This window comes from Colias eurytheme, chromosome 3, assembly GCF_061535395.1.
Source record: "Colias eurytheme isolate Ceu_HAF_F1 chromosome 3, ilColEury1 Martin Lab GWU primary, whole genome shotgun sequence".
Taxonomy (NCBI): Eukaryota; Metazoa; Arthropoda; class Insecta; order Lepidoptera; family Pieridae; genus Colias; species Colias eurytheme.
This window is the reverse complement of record NC_142982.1, coordinates 12,350,556-12,371,873: the sequence shown is the minus strand read 5'-3', so window position 1 is coordinate 12,371,873 and position 21,318 is coordinate 12,350,556. Positions and strand designations below refer to the sequence as shown.

Below are 21,318 nucleotides of genomic sequence, written 5' to 3'. Positions count from 1 at the left end.
GGGAACGGGTTTTTCTTTGAAAACGCGGGCGAAGCCGCGGGCGGAAAGCTAGTAATATTATAAATGCGAAAGTAACTCTGTCTGTCTGTCTGTTTCTCAATCACGCCTTAACTACTGAACCAATTTGCATGAAATTTGGTATAGAGATATTTTGATACCCGAGAAAGGACATAGGCCACTTTTTATTTACACAGACGAAGCCAGGGCGGACCGCTAGTATGCATATATATCGATATATCGGGCGATCCCCTGAAACTCCCTGAATAATGAATTTCATGAAAATAATTAGAGCCATTTTATACAAGAATTGCTCGTTTAAATAATTTAACAACAAACATAATAAAAAATTAACGACTAACATTATGAAGAATTTATTTCTTGTTCATATTATTTGAATTATGCAGAAAATAAATTGCTAACCTGTAAACGAGAATGGTATTTTTAATAATTTCTTTAAACTTCGGCTTCCTGAAGGGTTTATTTTTTAATCTTAGTATCTAGACCGTGCTTGCGAGCGCTAAATCTGTTGTAAGAAAATAAAATCTACGGTCATTAATTATTATGAAAAATATAATGAACGGTATTTTTGTTCACTAATTATATGTTTATGTAGGTACTAATTTTGGTATAATTAAGAATCAGAAAGGCTGTTTAAATTATTTCAATTTTAATAACCTTATAATATGAGATATAAATTATATAACGACTACATTACTAAATAAAAGTCGTCAAATATGTCGTTTAATTATTTTCCAATAGATTTAACATAATATTATTTTGTCTCTATGTTACTCTTTCAAAAACAAATTTTAAATATAATAAAAACAATTAAAAGCCTTTCTACATATAATGCATACTATAATCTCAAGTAAAACCAGGTCAATATCTAGTAATATAACAGAACAGATTGAGTAGTCTTAGTCTAGCTCAGAATACCTGCACCACGCTCCATTAGGCATATGCTCTCTCAAGCGAAGTAGCGTGCATAACTAGTCAATGAACATAGAATAAAGTATTATATAAATAGTATATGTTTTATGTTTTTTTTTTTGGATTATCCCTATTAATATTATATTTAAATATATATTATATAACTAGCAGTCCGCCCCGGCTTCGCCCGTGGTACATATTTACGTTTTCTCTATGTAAGAACCATCCTCGTACTCAAGGAATATAATAAAAAAAGAATTAACGAAATCGGTTCAGCCGTTCTCAAGTTATGCGCTTACCAACACATTTTGGGATTCATTTTTATATTATAAGAAGAAGAAGATATAGATATAAAGATGGCATATATTTTATTGTTTACTCTTTATTAAAAAATTCTACTATATTAATTTATACTAATATTATTAAGCTGAGTTTGTTTATTTGTTTGAACGCGCTAATCTCAGAAACTACTAGTCCGATTTGAAAAATTCTTTCGGCGTTAGATAGCCCCTTTATCGAGGAAGCCTTAGGGCTTAGGCTATATTATCACGCTAAGACCAACGGGAGCGGAGCAATGCGGGTGAAACCACGGGGCACAGCTGGTGTTTATTTTTTACTAGGATATGTACTTATGTAGGTTATACTTTTTATTAACATAGTAAAACTTTCAAGAATTCTACTCATAACTAACTGCTATAAGTATAAGCATTTCAAACTCAATGCAATGTTTTTACATAAGTTATAATTTAAGTTTTATAAATTTTATATAACAAAATAAGGAGGGTAAAACATAACATAATTATTCAGCTATCAAATAAAACAGTAATATTCAATATCATTTAAATATTGTAACGAGAAGCAATTTAATTAAAAATGAAATATGTCTCGACATAATTTGATGTGGTTATCAACCGAATGAGCAAATATGATAATTTCCATGGAAGTTCTTTTTCATAATAATATAATTGTATTTGTTTTACACATGGTTAAAACATCAATCAAAATAATTAACTTTGTGTTTCATATCTATACTAATATTATAAAGAGGAATTTGTAATTATGTATGTAAGGTTTTCACGCATAAACTGCTGGACCGATTTTGATGAAATTTGGCACAGACAATCTTTAGACCCTGAGAAAGAACATAGGCTACCTTTTATTGCGAAATATGTACCACGGGCGAAGCCGGGGCGGACCGCTAGTTTGTACAATATATTTACCATAGCATGAAAATTAACATAATATACTGAAAAAATAATAATTAATAATATTATGTCCAACATCAGATCAGTAATATCTACAAATAAATTTTGTAATGTTTATATTATTTTAAAGTCTATGTATGTGCGCAACTCATTCGTAATCATTTAGGTCTTCAATTAAATGAAATTTATCGCTCACTACAAACTTCGTATTTTCCAACATATTATGCCTAGATACACATACCCGTACTCAACACACGAAAATTTACCAAATTGTAGCCAATGTAGCCTGTAGCTCAAACCTTTGACAGGAATAGCTCAAAGGAATTCAATCAATCGACCATTATCGAAGCGAACTGCAGTCGCGGACTCGATTATGTGTCGAGTAATCGAGATGTAAACAGTATGTTTTAACTGGGAGAATGTATCTGACGTTTCTCAGATATGAATGAATAGAATTTTGATCATGACATACATTCTAATAGTGTTGAATTCCCTTACGTCAATATTAAAAAAAAAAACAATATTCAGCACACAATATTTTTCGCACTAGAAAAGTTTCAAAGATATCAATACAAAAAATATACACGCGTCTTAATTTAGGTTTTCTGGATAGGATGACCCTTAGAATAATTTGCACAGCTGATAAAGACACTGACATCGTATTTAAGATATTTGGAAATATATTTTCATAATTCGTGAATTTACATGCACATAAGCTTTAAATGAACAGAAGCTAGAAGTTAAATTGTAAACAATTGTATTTCTTAGATTGTATTGTATTATTGTAAATCATAATTATAATGAACTAGCTGCTACGCGCGGTTTCACCCCCGTGGCTCCACTCCTGTTGGTCGTAGCGTGATGATATATTATAGCCTATAACCTTCCTCGATAAATGGGCTATCTAACACCGAAATAATTTTTCAAATCGGACAAGTAGTTCCCGAGATTAGTGCGTTCAAACAAACAAACTCTTCAGCTTTATAATATTAGTATAGATAGTAAAGCCCTATATAAGATACTGTTTATTTAAGTACCACTTAATTCGAGTACATACCTACGATTTACAGCAAATGGCTCTTAATTCCACCACACGAAATGTCTCAACAGATTAGGATTTATAGGGTCAATCTTTACACTAGGACGAGTAACACGTACTCAGGTTCAGGATTTTTGTTTTTATTACTTGCCCCAGTGGGCCAGTAGACGTTGTTCTGCCCTACTGCCCCTATTTCTTGTTTTCTCTCCATAAAAACTTTCCTAGTGCCTTAATAAAAAAAACCGGCCAAGTGCGAGTCGGGCTCGCGCACAAAGGGTTCCGTAGCAGCAAATATAATAAATTACAGTTAAATCAACCTATCTCAAAAACTATAAGAGATACTTTGATCAAACCAAAAATCGTTGAAAGAGTTAATTAGCATGCATCACCTCTATTTTTTTTAGAATTTTATACCCCGTAGTTATAAAAATAGAGGGGGGGGGACATACTTTTTACGACTTTGAGAGCTGATATCTCAAAAACCGTTCACTTTAAGAAAAATGTTTTTTAGAAAACTTTATATCATTTTAAAAGACCTTTCCATTGATACCCCACACGGGTATGTACATCGAAAAAAAAAATTTCATCCCTCAGTTACATGTATGGGGGGCCCCACCCCCAATTCTTTTTTTTACTATTTAGTGTCATATTTTTGTAGCGGTTCATACAACACATATTCCCATCAAATTTCATCACTGTAGTACTTATAGTTTCCGAGTAAATCGGCTGTGACAGACGGACAGACGGACAGACGGACAGACGGACATGACGAAACTATAAGGGTTCCGTTTTTGCCATTTTGGCTACGGAACCCTAACAAAAACGATAAAAAAAATGCCGAATTGGTCGAGCCATTCTCGAGATATGCTTCACAACTAATTTGGCGATTTATTTTTATTGTATAGTACAGTTTGTCTCAATTATCTGTGACATGATACCTACATGATACCAAACATACCTAAGCCAAATAATATAGTTGTTTTTGGGTCAAATTATTGTTCCAATACAATTATGCCTTAATATGGATTGTCTCAAAAACATTCGTCCAACCATCCGAATTCTTTATTTTAAAGCTACAAGAAATCTTAAAATAACATACTCTCTTTTCAATACATTCTAAAGGTTTTTAACCAATCATGTTTCATAAACATCAGGTATACCTTGAAGCGGTACAAATGACGAAGGGTTAGGTTACAGCCCGGGGCAATCCTTCCGTTTTCATATGCTGATATTTGTTACATATATTTTATGTCAACGGGTATTCAATAGGAACGTATATGGCTGTATGAATAAGAAGTAGGCATGTGGCAGGAATTATTTGATGTCAAATAGTATGTTTACATGAAGGGTGAAAAGATCTGGTGGTTCATAGATTATTTCTTTTCCTTTTATATTAGATAGTGTATTTCGTATTTGGCTCCACCCGTTTTGTAGAAAACTTGTAAAATTATATACTTAAACCTTCCTCAAGAACCACTCTATCTTAAAAAAAAAACCTCATCAAAATCTGTTGCGTACTTTAAAAGACAAAAGCATAAATAGTGCCGGACTGACAGCGACTGCTACATTGTTTTATCCGTAGTATATTATTATTAGTCTGTGGTTTTATACTATGTTGCGTTTTGTAATAAGTAAATTAAAATATTTTATAGTCATTCTTATAAATATATCATACTAGTATGGTATGTAGTACGACAAAATGACTTTAACGTGTTTTAATCCAACCAAAATATAAATGTAATGTATATTATTCCCTCAGTCCCGGAATCACAGACACAATAGAAAATCTATTGTGTCGCGGCCCGATCGGGCCGCTCGGTGGTCAATGGGTTATTATAATCTAGTTACATCATTATGTCGTAATTTGGATATTTTTAAGCCATTGCATAGCTTCTATCGTGGGCCTTGAGCGCGGGGACCGAATCCAGAAATTGGGTAACGAAAAACCTCACGCTCCCTACACCGACGGGCGCGGAGGTGTGGCTTGAAGGCATGCTACGCAATAGCTTTACCGCGGCAGCCCCCGAGTGCCACACGTCTTTTTTCCAGTAATTTTTTTCATTTATTTTATCATTCAACGCAAAAATATTACAACTATCACTGAAATCAACGAAGACTCAGCTACTGTATGAATAAATTATGAATATTAAATGTATTCATTTCTAGGACAAATTATTTGCCATTCGAAGCTTTTTGGTAATATATTTTCTCTTATTTATATAAATAAATTAGGAGCATAAGTAAACTGTTATAGATTTAAGAATAAATAAAGTTAGATTTTGTAAAAACATTACTTATTGTTAACAGGATAGGAGAAAGGCCTTTGCAAATCATATAAAATTGTATATCACTACATAGTATAAAACAAAGTCGCTTTCTCTGTCCCTATGTCCCTCTATGTATGCTTAAATCTTTAAAACTACGCAACGGATTTAGAACCGGTTTTTTCAATAGGGTGATTCAAGAGGAAGGTTTCAGTAGATTAAATTAATTAGGTTTTATGCAGCGGGCGAAGCGGCGGGCGGAAAGCTAGTATATATTAGTATTAAAATTAGCTAATGTAATACTGTAACCTGAATAAACTTACAATCATAATCCTAGGTTAAGTACGAATTTAAGCTAATTGCTTTCAAAGACACGATGCTATTTCTGTAATCAAAATGCGTCAAATAAAAGACTCCGGTTTAAAAAGCCATTATAAGATCGTTAATTCGTTTCCATTCAAGTCTAATTAAAGGGTCTGTCGTGGCTTGGGGTCATATCCGCTACTCTGTTATTGATTTGATATTAATTGATGGTTATTTTACTCCTATACTTTGCACTTCAAAGAACTTTGTATAGTTGACATGTGTTTATGAATTACGCTGTTACGTTGACGTATAAATACTAGGTTATCATAATATTTAAAGTAGTGGTAATGCAATGTTATTGTATGTCGTCACGCTAAAATTAATACTCTCTATAAATATATACTCTGTAAGTCTTGTTCGCATTCAAATTATATTATAAATGTATACTTGAATTAATTCTCGACCGCCTCCTTGGTACAGTGGTTGGGGCTTGAGCGTAGAACCGAGGGGTCCTGGGTTCGATTCCCGGTGGAGACGAAAAAAAAAATGTCTCGGTCTGGCAGGACACAGAAGGCTGATCACCTACTTGTCCCTAAAGAAAATCGATCAGTGAAACAGATTTATTTAAATAATATATTTTATATAAGACGGATGTTATTTTTAAAAACTGAAAACGAATTAATCCTTATATATTAAATTCAATTAATAAAACTTCAAACTTTATGATTTATTACATAATGATATAAAATTTGGGAATAAATTTGACCTACAATTTTGACAATACACACGATAAAAACACAGCAATTTAACACAATAAAACAAAGATAGCCCTCGAAGAAAGAATTACTCAACACACGAGCCTATTCAAGTGATGACGTCATTATTTATGTTTTGTTTTCAACGGGGCCGAGAGCGCAAGTCTTTCGTACTTTTTGTGCCATAATGAAGTAGTAGTTATTAAGTTTCTTTGTGGACCAAATGGAGGTCAGCTTATGGCATGATTTAACTTTTTCAGATATCTGTGTATTTCGATAGTATTAGAAAGTTTAAGTAAATATTTAATGCAGAAAGGTTTTACATATCTACAGAAACAATAAAATATAACTACATAATACAAATTTGCAGATAGAAACAAGAAATTGTTATTGTATGTAATTCTAATGAGCTTAATAATATTGAGACAGTTCCTAGGAAAGATCGCGAAGTAAAAGATTTAGTCTACGCTCATTTTCAGCAACTATTGCTACTTATAACGTCGTCACTGTCGACGTAATCATTTAATGTCTTGTTCAAAATGAAATACTAAATAATTCAATATCCAATTATTACAAACTTTACCCTATATAATCCCAAAATCTTATCAAAACCAAAGCTCCAAGCCTATATTCCTTTCAATTTCATATTCATTCCGAATGTTTTATGAGCTGGACTAATCCAATCTGTATATATATGGTGGTAATATATCCAATTTAGCGTATATTGTGATTGATTTTCTCCTCGATAGTAAAATGTATGTGCGTAGAATATTGGCAGATAGCTTCTACGCGATTCTAGAACTTATTATTTAATACATAAGATACCCAATAAATTGATATTGATTGAGACTAATTGAATATAACATTGTATATCTTGGTGCCAAAATATAGCAGATTGGTTAATGTAATTTTATACCATGTTAATTATATAAGATTAGTACGTAATTACAGCATGGAGCTAATTGAAATATATAATTTGTATCTAAATTGTTATTTCTCTGAAATGTGCAAAAGGCTGTTATTATGATATTAACAATATTAATTTGAACAGGAATCTATACTAATATTATAAAGCTGAAGAGTTTGTTTGTTTGTTTGAACGCACTAATCTCGGGAACCACTGGTCCGATTTGAAAAATTCTTTCGGTGTTCGATAGCTCATTTATCGAGGAAGGCTATAGGCTATACATTATCACGCTACGATCAACAGGAGAGGAGCCACGGGGATGAAACCGCGCGGAGCAGCTAGTAATACAATAAGAACGAACGATTGCCTACATTTTGAAGAAGCATGTCAAAATACATTCAACCGTTCAAACCTACGATGCAGAATGCAGATCGAACGTATACCAACAAATTGCTTTAAAATACCTTTATCATAAATATATTCTAACCTTATTTCGATGAACCTTTACCGGTAAGCGAATCGATAATCTTTGCAGCCATTTTGTAGGCTTTTACACTGTCACGCTTATAGGGATCATTTATAATGCTTACCCCTTCGCTGTTAAGGTTACACTGATGACTAATTGTTAGTGTTTGGCTTAACCGACTGCGGGAAAGAGTATGCTTGTGTGTGACGTAATGTAGAGAAGATGTATAAAAGTGTTCTTTATAATACGACTAGATTTCCGCCCGCGGCTTCGCCCGCGTTTTCAAAGGAAAACCCGCATAGTTCCCGTTCCCGTGGGATTTCCGGGATAAAACTTATCCTATGTGTTAATCCAAGTTACCCTCTATATGTGTGTTAAATTTCATTGTAATCGGTTCAGTAGTTTTTACGTGAAAGAGTAACAAACATCCATACATCCATACATCCATACAAACTTTCGCCTTTATAATAGTATTAAGATTAAGATGATCGTTTTATATGGAAAAAATTAACTTGTTTTTCATTAAATGAATTCAAAGAATTTCTCTTGTGTTGTTTAAGTTATAATGTTTAAGTTAACCTACAAAAAACAAGACCGATGCATTATAAACCTACTAATATTATAAAAAAGAAATTTATATTATGCTTGTTTGTTGCTCCATCACGCAAGTACTGCAGCTACACCGATATTCGTGAAATTTAGCACACACATAGATGGCAGCTTGGATTAACACTGAGGATAGTTTATATCTCGAAAATCTAACAGGAACGGGCACTATGCGGGTTTTCCTTTGACTATGCGGGCAAAACAACGGGCGAAAATATAGCAAACCATATTTTTATGTCTATTCATTTGTTCTTATATCCAAAAAGGCTAAACCTCCACCATAAATAAACAATTCCGGTTCCATTGTTTAAAAATAATACGACAAATTTTCTTTTTGAAGTGTCCTCTCCAAACATATTTCCCAAATCATGCCCACAAACAATAAAGTTATTTGCAAATAAATTATTTAAGATTAAAAAACATACTTACATTACAAACAAATTGAATATAAAGGGAGATGTCGGGAACCTGTTTGTTCGGGACCACTCGTTGTTTTGGTATATGATATTATTTTTTGAACATATTTGAGTGTAGTCAAGATTGGATTGAGTTTTCTTTCTTATTGTTTTGTTTAAACATGGTTTAGGATTTTGATTATTTCATATTTTACTAGCGGTCCGCCCCGGCTTCGCCCGTGGTACCTACATGTTTACGTTTTTTTTCATAAGAACCATCCTCGTACTTCAAGGAATAGATTCCGCAGCGCACGCGATGACAGAATTTTCATTAAGGATTTTTTTACACCTTGGGTTACATTATTGCATTTTTGGTAAGGATCTCTATTTTTTTTTGAAAATGCAATATAGCCTATGTTGCTCAGTGAAGATGCAGCTTTCTAATGGTGAATGAATTTTTGAAATCGGTCCAGTAGTTTATGCGTGAAAACCATACATACATAATATATACAACATTTTTCCTCACAAATCTTTCCTCTTTATAATATTAGTATAGATTACAAGCAAGCAATAGAATGAAAATAGCATCGATGTAATTTGTTACAAGGAAGATCTTTTCTATTCATTGTAATGCTACATAAAAACTACATTACTCTATTCTTTTACCAGTAGAAAGAAGAACAAAATACTGTGCCTATAAATGTCAAAGAAATAAATTATGTTTCTATCACCGAGTACCTAGTATTTAATAAAATTGCTATAATACATAGTTTATACATATTTCTGATTATAAATTTCATTTTTTTTGTATATTAACTAAATTTTAATCTATTTTAATTCACAGATGGCGCTGCAATCTTCAAGCAAAAAGACATCAAACACCGGCTAATTTCCCTTCAAAGGCGAATTTAATTTTCACGCTTCGCACATTATTACCGACAATTAACTGTGATTTCGCGGAAGATTTAATTATGTAAATTCTGTGTTATTGAGGCGTTATGTTGTATTGATCATATTGGTGTTGTAAGCCCAATGTTGGATATGCGGTTAACAATTGAGAGGGACTTGTTATCTATTTAGGTTATTATTGTTAACATAATTGTTAATATTATAATGAGATGATCTTGTTATCTATTTAAGTTTAATATTATAAAAGCGAAAGTTTGTATGTTTGTTTGTCACTTTACGCAAAAACTGCTGATTTTCATGAAATTGGGAACACATATAGAGTTAACTTTGTAACACATAAGTTTTTATCCCAAAAAACACACGGAAATGTGTTATTCCTTCACGCAAAAACTGCTGAACCGATTTTCATGAAATTGGGAACACATATTATAGAGTTAACTTTGAATAACTCATAAGTTTTTATCCCAACACACGGAAACGGGAACTATACAATTTTCCTTTGACTACGCGGGTGAAGCTGCGGGCGAAAAGCTAGTCTTCAATTAAATAATACATAGGGGATCCTTTATTATATATTTACGCATATTATTTCAACTAAGTAATAAAATATATACGAATTAAGTGGTATTTCATTTGATTGTCCTTTATACCTGATGACCTCTGAACTTGAAACTCGAACTCTTTATATATGCATATTAAAAACTTCTTAAGATACCTACAGTTCCACCAAAAAGTAACAATACGAACGTAAAGTATACACCGAATATATATTTGTGATAAATTTCCATACAGATCGTATAATTGGAAGCTACATTATGTAAATACAATAAATATATTCATCCATACATATTTAGAAAGCAAATTTAATACACTCAATGCGAACGCTTAGCTAAGAATAAGGATTGTAGGCCAATGAAAGCCTCTTATGCCTACTTGATTGAGACAATTTCTACGCAAATAATCTATACTAATACTAGCGGTCCGCCCCGGCTTCGCCCGTGGTACATATGAAAAATAGATGTGGGCCGATTCTCAGACTTACCCGATATGCACAGAAAATTTCATGAGAATCGGTCCACCCGTTTCGGAGGAGTATGCAGACTAACATTGTGACACGAGAATTTTATATATAAGATTATAAAGCTGAAGAGTTTGTTTGTTTGAACGCGCTAATCTCAGGAACTACAGATCCAATTTGAAAAATTATTACGGTGTTAGATATCCCATTTATCGAGGAAGGTTATAGGCTGTATATCATCACGCTAAGACCAATAGGAGCGGAGCTATGCGGGTAAAACTGCGGGGCACAGCTAGTATAGTATAATTTTATTGACTTCTATTCCGTTGTTTCTGAAACGTGCTAACAGTTGAATAAAATTACATGCACAATTGGATGGAAGAAAAAGATCAACTGGTTATTGTAATGGGTTTATTCATTATTGATTTAAATTGCAATTCGCTGTTTTTAAGCTATAAATGTAGAGTTTATTGAATAACACAAACTAGAGAAGACAAACTAGACAATATAATATTTATTAAATCGTTATCGAACTAAATAATTTATGAATGAATGTAAATAATTGCTTCTTCTTGTAAAGTTATCTATAGAATACATAAGATAAGACGACCCACCTTGTATTTATGTAGAGATCTATGTAAATTATGTAAAAAAAAGTGAAGTCCCGTGTCCCCTAGTGGGGTAAGGGACAGATGCATTATGAATACATCTGTTTTACTGATCCATTTCCTTTAGGGACAAGTAGGTGATCAGCCTTCTGTGTCCTACCAGACCGAGACATTTTTTTTTCTTCGTCTCCGACGGGAATCGAACCCAGAAACCCTCAGTTCTACGCTCACGCGTCAACCACTGTACCAAGGAGGCGGTCTATAAATTATGTAAGTAATATAGTATTATAAATATTATATTACTTACAAAAATATAGTTACATTAAATACTTTACCATTAATTGAATCATACTATATACATTTAAATGTATTATTTACAAAAATAAATACAAATATTAAATACCTTACCATGAATATAATAATACTATTTAAGCTGACATTTTCATTCAAAATCCCAGGTGTAACAGAAACCATACAACACCTGGGAACGGTGTTAAAGGATTTTCATCTATACTAATATATAAAATTGAAATGTCTGTTTGTAACGTCAAAACAATACTGATTAAATTTATAATTAAACTGTTCGCTACAATTCACAAAGCAATAATAATAATGAAAGTGTAGAAAATCGTTGACAAAGAAATTATTATTACGTCTGTCTTTCTGTTTGTTTGTACTGTCGAATGTCTAAACTGAGTAAATTATCATTAAAACACTGGTAGTTTATTAATATTAAAAGATGTGCCCCAGGTTACTTATAAATAAAATTAGTAAGCATTACTTACTAAACTTTCTTTTTTTCTCATTTCATCAGCTCAATCAAAAAAATTTAAAAGCTTTCATAAGACATATTTCGCTTTCTACCTTCTCTCAATGGTTGCCTGGCAGAGATCTCTGTTTAGTGGTAAGGCTGGCAATTATGTTACTTACATCATTCTTGTATTATTTTTCGTTTCTTTTATGCAAGAAAAAAAGTGTAGTTTTTAAAATAAAATAAATAAATAAAGTTAAAAATGTTTCCACTTTAAATGTGATCTAGTTTCATTATTTATATGCACGTTCAACGTTTAAGAAAGAAGTTATGCAATTTGCATGTTCTAGTACATTCTGTTTCAAATATATTCACTGAGAAGCGCTCACATTCGAGCCTTTCAAAGGATTTTCTTCGGAATACAAGTGTGTCTCTATTCGCGTATTTCGCTCTTTTCTGTTGAGTTTAATTATGTTCAGTATAATTTGTTTTTTGGTTTTGTTTATTGACTTAATTACGTGTGTCGTATGGAAATGTAAGTGACTTTAGACTATTTGTTTTAATAAAAAGGGGTTTACAAAGTTAATTATACGAGTATTGCAGTAAAAATTGTAAAGAGATGAATGTTTTTATATTGAATACATGGGTTGGTTATAAATGATATTTTTCATTACTATTTACTTAGACAAAGTATTCATAAATATGGATTACTAGCTTTCGCCCGCAGCTTCGCCCGCGTGGTGTTTTTTCGCAATAAAAGGTAGCTTATGTCCTTTCTCAGGGTCTAAAGATTGTGTGTGCCAAATTTCATCAAAATTGGTAGAGAGGTTTAAGCGGGAAAGCGTAACAGACAGACAGACAGAGTTACTTTCGCATTTATAAAATTAGTAGGGATTTTTAAACATTATCCAAACAACGTTTGGAATTATATTTTATGTATTCTATTTCATAACATTGTCCATTGATCTATTCCGCAATCATGATCTTATATATTAACAAATCATATGTAATATATTATGTACCTATATATAATATTGTATCTAATTAATACTTAACTTGACAATTGCTTTCGACGTGACCTCATTATGAAGTCGCACGTAATAATGTTACTTTCTAACAAAGACAAACATACAAACAAATGTAAACAACGATGAAGATTTCCTTTTGAAACTTTCAGACAATTCGTGTTTGATTTCATTACGTAGAATATGATTTTTGTTACATTATGTTCAAAATTCGCATCTACATATGGGAACACGAATATATTAAAAATTTAAATAGAGCTCCTATCTAAAGTAGAAAATATATTGCTGCAACTAAATTCTATACCAAAACGTGGAATTAAATTAACTAACACTAGCTATGAAGCCATTTATAATTCTTAATATATATAAATCTCGTGTCACAATGTTTGTCCTCAATGGACTCCTAAACCACTTAAGCGATTCTAATAAAATTCGCACACCATGTGCAGTTCGATCCAACTTGAGAGATAGGATAGTTTAAACATGTAGATACCACGGGCGAAGCCGGGGCGAACCACTAGTATGTTATAAATGAGACATATTCAGTAGAGAGACGATGATATAGACACCCTTTTTCTTTAACTATAATTTAAGGAAAAACAATTTTGTAATACCTACATTTTCAAGCCTTCGTGAATGTCATTCCTATACATGTTGAAAAGGTATACTTCGCCGATTTTTTATGAAAATTTGTGCCCTTTACTTAGACTCACTTAACTAGACCACATTATCCCGAACCATTCTCCAAATTAAAACACCTTTTAAAATGATCTATATACTTATATATCTCTTGAAGATACACCGTAACCTTTTAGCCGGCCTCGAATTTAAGTGACGTCACCGAATTGTAGAACACACTTAGCTCTAATGGCTGTCTTGGTATTGGTTTATACTGACTTCGTTTGGAATTCAATTACATTGATAATGAATAAGATTAGTTAAGAGGAAGATTATTGTTAGCTACAGATCATAGTGCAACTGTTAAATAATAATAATAATAAAACACTTTATTCTACACACAGATTAAGTTGACAGAAAGACAATAAAAATTAGCACAAGAGGTTTATGTTCAGTAGGCGGTCTTATCGCTCATGAGCGATTTCTTCCAGATAGCCAAAAAGCAAAGAAGAGCTGGGAAGTAGGAGAGTAGGCATTGGTAAGTAAGTAATATCTCTGCTAAATTTTTGCTTAATAATAATTTTATAACAACTTTATTAATACACTAGTTTTCAGCACGCCAAAATTTCCATGCAAATCATACGTTTCACAGTGATATAAATTAGTATATTATGTCACTCCCTAGCGTCCTATCTTCCTACCAACTATCTTCAGAAATAAAACATATCATATAGATGCTTTGTTACATGAAAGAAAGACAAACAATAATTACACTATCACATTTACAAAAGAAGATTGCTAAAACTAATTTTACAATATTCCTAAATTCAGTTTTAATAAAACACAACCAATTTATAGTACACACTTAACATACGTAATCTTAAAACGTCCCCAAACCTTAACATTTCACCATCTCTGACCATTTAAATATCTAAACAGCATCGCCGAAACGCCGATCGACATTCCATACATATCACTATATATTTAAGGCCTTCGTTAAATAATGAGGCCCGCATCCACTGGGATTACCGGAAACGCAAGCCACCATTTTCTATTGGTATCGACTTTTGTTGAGTTCGTTTGGTTTATAGATTAACAGTTAAGGGTCAGTTTCAGAGCATGGGTGTGGATGAAAGCATAATGCATATACCTACAAATATTTTTAAATGGCTATGCTTGTAGTAGGTAAAGAATACAAACAAAATATAATATTAGGCGTGGACGAATGCACGCATATACACAAAGTATTTATGTAAAATGGCTTCTAAAGCTTGTAGTTGGTATCAAGGTAAAGAAAACATTAAATCAAATACAGATAATATTTGTAAAAAGTAATTTAAAAGATGCATTTTTTAATATCTTTTTATAATCAGAATCTGTAAAATTAGCTTGTTCCTTAACTTACCTTATACCGGTGCGTATAAGGTTTCTACGTATAAGTAATTAATTTTCTATAGTAACATTATTTTTTTTTTTTTTTTTATTAATTTACCATTTAGTAACACTATATAACCTTTACAAATTTTCGCCAACATTTATTAAATTGTTATAAATTAGAATAAGCATTTTCGTAATATTCAAATTATTTTATTCAATTATTGAATACTTCCTCTTTTTAAATATTCCGAAGTAGAAATATTCCATACTAAGGATAAGAATTGTAAGAGTTTATAATAGTTTTTTTAATGCATCCTTATCACACAATTTCAAACAGACTTCTTTTTCAGTACACAAAATAAAGGATGTATAAAATCTAGAGCATTTAAAATTGCTCTTTCGATGAGGTCACGAAGCTAAGAACTTCGCATGTAGTTTTTATAATTCACAAGGCGCCTGCCTTCGTATGGATACAAATTTCCTGTATACGCCAATGCAAATAAGCACACCTTAGTTTCATATTCGATTACGATTGCGAATAAAAATTTATAGAAACACAAAATGGAGCTTCTTATATCAAGATTAGTCGGTACTTGAATATTAAGCAACTGATCTATTATTCTTCAAAAGTTGTTGTATTCTACTGTGTTAAATATTTTCATAAAATAAATAAAATTTATAGTTCAATTTATTCCAAAATTAATCTTTTTATTAATTCATCACCCTTTAATATCATCATCATCGTGCATTGATTGAAAAACATCGTAACCACTTTTTACACAAAAAAGTTACCTTGTAATTTGATTGATTGTAGTATAATTCTGTAGTACAAAGTATAACAATGATTATACAAAGAGCTAATGGTTATTTATCCAGGTCGTAAGCTTGACACACAAATATGGATAACTTTCATATGACCCCTAAAACCCATGGAAATTGGCACACGAAGGTTTTTTAGGCGCGGCAGTTTTATTTTTAGTAACCCCAATTGTGGTGTATATTTATAATTACTACAGTGGTTTGTGTTTTATTACACTTTGGTTTATTGTTGTTTTAATAAATGTGTTCAGTTTTAGTACGTATTTCATTAAATCTTTCTTATTCAAACTTGGATTATCGCGGAGAACTGACACTTTTTCCAGCGGAAATTGTATATTGACTGAACAAGAAATAATGTAAAATAAAAACATATTAAAACTCTATAATCACTTCACTACATAGTAGCAAAACAAAGTCGCTTTCTCCGTCCCTATTTCCCTATGTCCCTTTGTATGCTTAAATCTTTAAAACTACGTAACGGATTTTGATGCGGTTTTTTTTTAATAGATTGAGTGATTCAAGAGGAAGGTTTTCGTATATAATTTATTAGGTCTTAGACTAAGCGGGCGAAGCCGCGGGCGGTAAGCTAGTACTTGATAAAAGTTTTCCTTTGGTGGTAACAACGACACCTTTCTTACGAGTATAATATTATAAACGGCGAATAAACATTGCTACGTGCGCTACGAACGTAGCATAACTGCTACGCGTAATGTGGGCGCTAAGCGAACCCCGTAGCTAAGTAATACAGAGATGTCTTCGCAACTTTTGAAATATTTCTAGGAAAAGCTTTAATATTCATAAGCTTCACAGATATACATTAATAATTCATAAGGTTAGGAAAAATTTAATTTAAGAATTCAACTTTCTAGGTTAAACTTATGATAATATTAGAGAAGAGACATTATATATTATTATTTGTGAAGTGATAAATTATTTAACCGTTAAATGTATGATTTAAATCAAATTATTTCAATGAGTATTAATTACGCACGGTGAGTTTTTGACCTATTTCATTATACATTTGTTCTCTACCTGTAATTTAAAATTAAATTTTGTACCAGTTCACATACACCACTAGGTATTAGTACCTAGTTAGAGCTTAGGCTCTAACTCTGAAATAGACAATTTAAAATGGCGGATTTATAAAAAAGCTGATTGAGCGATCTATAGATATCGTAAAAATCATAAAAAATTAAAATGTGCAATTCATTTTGCAAAATCATTGGGCAGATAAAAAGACAATCAAAATATAAAATGACTCATAGAAGTCATAAAGTATTAATCAAAAAAAAGGGGCGTGTGTGCCGATTAAACGCGTCAGAAGTGAAACTTCTTTGGAAAGATTCAAGGATACCAAAATTGATACCTTACTAAAAGACGTGACGGTATAGCCATGACTTTTAAATTTTACTCTCAACGCGACTGAATAAGTTTCACTTCAAAATTATCAATTCAAACCCATTAGAGTCAATATTAATCCCAATTTTACTTCTATTCTATATCAAATCAATTACAAGTGTACAGACAAACAGAATAGATTGCATTTTAAACCGTTTATACCATTAAATTTCGAAGTATAATAGGTTAAATCAAACACAAGGCATCTAATTGAATTTCTCTGAATCGTCTGAATCAGACTTTGAGTCAGACACTATAATGACAAGTGAGGTTTCTATTTAGTTCAAACCAGCTAAGGTAATAAAACTAATTAATATGTCTTTTATTTATAAAATAACTAGCTTTGAGTTCTTGGCTTTGCTTCGTTAATTTTACGTCATCATGAGACAGACAATACTTATATTAATTCTACACCCTTCACTAACTTGTAATTGGCTTTTGTTACTAAAATTAAAATAGTGTGTCCTATGGAGTTAATTTGGTTAACTACATAGGACTACTATTTTAAGTCTATCCCTATAGCAAATCTCATCAAAATAGATTTCGTGTTTTTTGCATAAAATCGACAAAACAGATGGAATTACTTTCGATGTTAAAATATTAAGAATTATGAAATACGATTTAGTCGTTACATTATTATAAATAAACATTTCTTTCTTCCTACATCAAAACTGAACGATGTCACAAACAGGCTCCCAGATTCCAGTACAAAATTTTCTTTCTTTATAGCAACGTTTACAATCTTTTTATTTAAGAAATCGTTCCAGAAAAACGTTTTCTATAAAATATTTGGCAACATTGAAAAGGATTTAGGGCTAAAGCTAGAAAGTTAATGTACAAAATATTAAGTGTTGCTAGGCAATATTTTAGAATCGAAATAATGTTTCAAATCTTATATTAAATTCTTAAATTTTAATTAAACATTCTACATAATTTTACGACTGTTTCGATCTTTCCTCTTTCCCATATTAACGGGTTTATTATAAAACGGTATTTTTGCTCTCCTTCTTACTTACCTTAAACATTTTCATTTTACAATTAAAGAGACTTATTCTTAAAAAGGTTAAGTTGTCATATTAATATTGAAAATGGTAAAATAAGATAAGACATAGAAAGAGAGCATACTAAATAGATGAATAGATTTGTATATACCTTTTCATATTATATTAATTTTATTTCTGTATTATAAGTTCATTGAGAAAAATAAAAGACTGTACAACGTTACAACTATGAGAACTATCGACGAAAAATTTTGTAAAATGTGAAAAAAAAAATTTTGCTAAGAGCTTTGCGTGAGTTATAGAGCAAATTTGCATGATACATCTAATTCCTACACAAAACCCTAATTTCACCATGATTCACAGCAAACCATGAACATAATTTCACATCCCAGGATTGAGAAATTCCATAAATTCCAAAATGAACACCAGGAAACGTTCAGACCCAAAGCAATACATCAAAGGTTATCGTATTTTAGTAATGTATCCGAATGGCTGCTAAGATGGATCTTTATTGCACACCAACAACTGATTTGGTTCGAGTTTCGTTCGTATATTTCCTGGAATTACGTAGAAATAAATATTTCAGGACAATTTTCACACACGGCACGATCTGATCCCATACTAAACTTTTCGCTAGTGTTATAGAAACCAGATGGCTGATAAACATACATATACAATTATAAATAAATACTTGTATAAATAATTAACACCCAGAAACAGAGCAAACATCTATGTTCATCACACAAATATTTGCCCTGAGTGGGAATCAAACCCACGAACTCTGGCTTGGAAGGCAGGGTCACTACCAACTAAGCCAACCGACCAGTCACAGAAATGGAAAGAAAAATCCATTTATTTACACACACGAATAAGTTGAGTTTAAGTTTGTTTTGTCTATATAAGTCTAGCTATAACGCATAAATAAAAAGAAAAACCATTTAGTATTGCACACAAAATATTCAAATACCTATATTAGAAAATACATTTAACATTGTGTGTCTTTCGTGCGCCAAAAAAGGCTGTCACTCCGGATGTCAATAACAGAATCCATACTAATATTATAAAAGCGAAAGTAACTCTGTCTGTCTGTCTGTTACTCAATCACGCCTAAACTACTGAACCAATTTTCATGAAATTTGGTATGGAGATATTTTGACACCCGAGAAAGGACATAGGCTACTTTTTATCCCGGGAAAATGACGCAATCCCGGAAATCCCACGGGAACGGGAACTATGCGGGTTTTTCTTTGACTGAGCGGGCGAAGCCGCGGGCGGAAAGCTAGTGAAATAATAAATAAAGCATTTTTTATAACTTTGATAGCGTATCTACAAAGAGACAGTAGTAAATCGTGATTTCAGAACTAAAGTGTTCTATAAACCTATTTTAAAAGAGTGTAAGTAGTTCTTAGCATCGTCTTTTCGTAGCAGAAGCTACGAAAGATTGATTTACTATTTGAAAAGTAATGCATGTGGTATTAATAGACTACACTTCATCAGTTTTAGTAGGACTATTACAGCAATACCTAATATTCATAACTAAATATTTATTTCTGATTTTTAAAGGCTCAACACTTCAAGGGTTTAAGAGGAGTACTTTCACAATCTCTAACGTGTTAGCGTGATAAGCTTGAACTGAAATATCAAGTAAATTCATGTCCAACTTATTTGATCAAACTACTTCTATTAATACATATATTATTTAAGTATATATTTTTTTAATAAAAACTGAAACGACTCTACATCGACATCTATTTTGTAAAGTTTTGCTACTTCAGTTAAATATAAAAACCCATACACAGCCATATATCGGCTACGACGTTTTTTTTCACACCTCATTTGAAAACCACAAACGTCTGTGAAATATTCGATGAATTATATCAAAAAAAGGTCATCCATACTCAATCTATTGTAGAGCCAACGCTGAAATGTTTTTATTACAATAATAAAATTATTTGCTGCTGATTGGAACCATTTATTATATAGAATAATGTAGCTAAATTGTGATTTCATGTCCTTAAAAAATATTCATGTTCAAAGTTCACGTTGGAAGTGTAAGCTCTAAATTAAAGCGTTAACCTAAAAAAAATTAAAAAAAACATCAAATGATAGGTAATTTTGTAAAATATTCCGGTATCGAAGAATAATTTGCAACATCTATCTCGATAACTTAAAATATTACCTATGTATTTAAAATTATTATTAGCCCTTTCAATAGCACACTTAAATAATCTCTAGGCTGCATTAATGGATCCCAACTTAACATTTTATAGGTCACAAATGTTATTCTAAAACTGAAATCTATGCCAAAGATAGTATCAACTCGATCTGCGAATAATTTTACCTCCGTTACTATTGAATTTAGCTGGCGAAATGTAGTTCGCTATACTTCCTAACCAATGAAACATACGTAACATAATACTACATACATAGTATATTATATACACATATAGTTAGATTATAATATATACCTTACTAACATAGTAAATAAGAGATGCATTTACACATTAAATAATCTCATTTCGATTGTACCAACCAGCTACTTACCATTACGCTAGTCCAAGTACAGTCACATGGAAAAACGAAACATACACACATAAACGCATCCATTGCACACCAGTCACCACACACACCACTAGCACTTATTCGATTTAAACATCCGTAATTCGATATTTGAGAACGCGGTGCCGGGCGCGGCCGACGGGGTACACCCAGCCTCTCGAACGCACTGTGAGCATTTGACGGCAGGCGCGTTCTGCGCATGCCTAGCCGTGCCTCGAACCGCACGAAGTTAGCCGACGATCAGCGAAACGTCACGACGCTCGTTAGCCGTTCAGCCGAATGTCGACAATAAATCGCTGTTAATTCTGTAGCGCCCTGAAGTTGGACGTCTCGTGTCTCATTTTTTCGTTGAGTGTACTTGA

At 32.0% G+C, this 21,318-nt stretch overlaps 1 protein-coding gene across 1 annotated transcript in view; it reads right to left on the bottom strand.

Annotated features, from left to right (window-relative positions):
- Positions 1-21,013, bottom strand: part of Nlg3 (Neuroligin 3) — a 113,824-nt gene extending 92,811 nt beyond the window's left edge. The window contains exon 1 of the mRNA XM_090120106.1: positions 20,942-21,013. The gene's annotated coding sequence lies outside the window, so the exon portion shown is untranslated. The remainder of the gene's footprint in view (positions 1-20,941) is intronic.
- Positions 21,014-21,318: the final 305 nt, after the last annotated feature.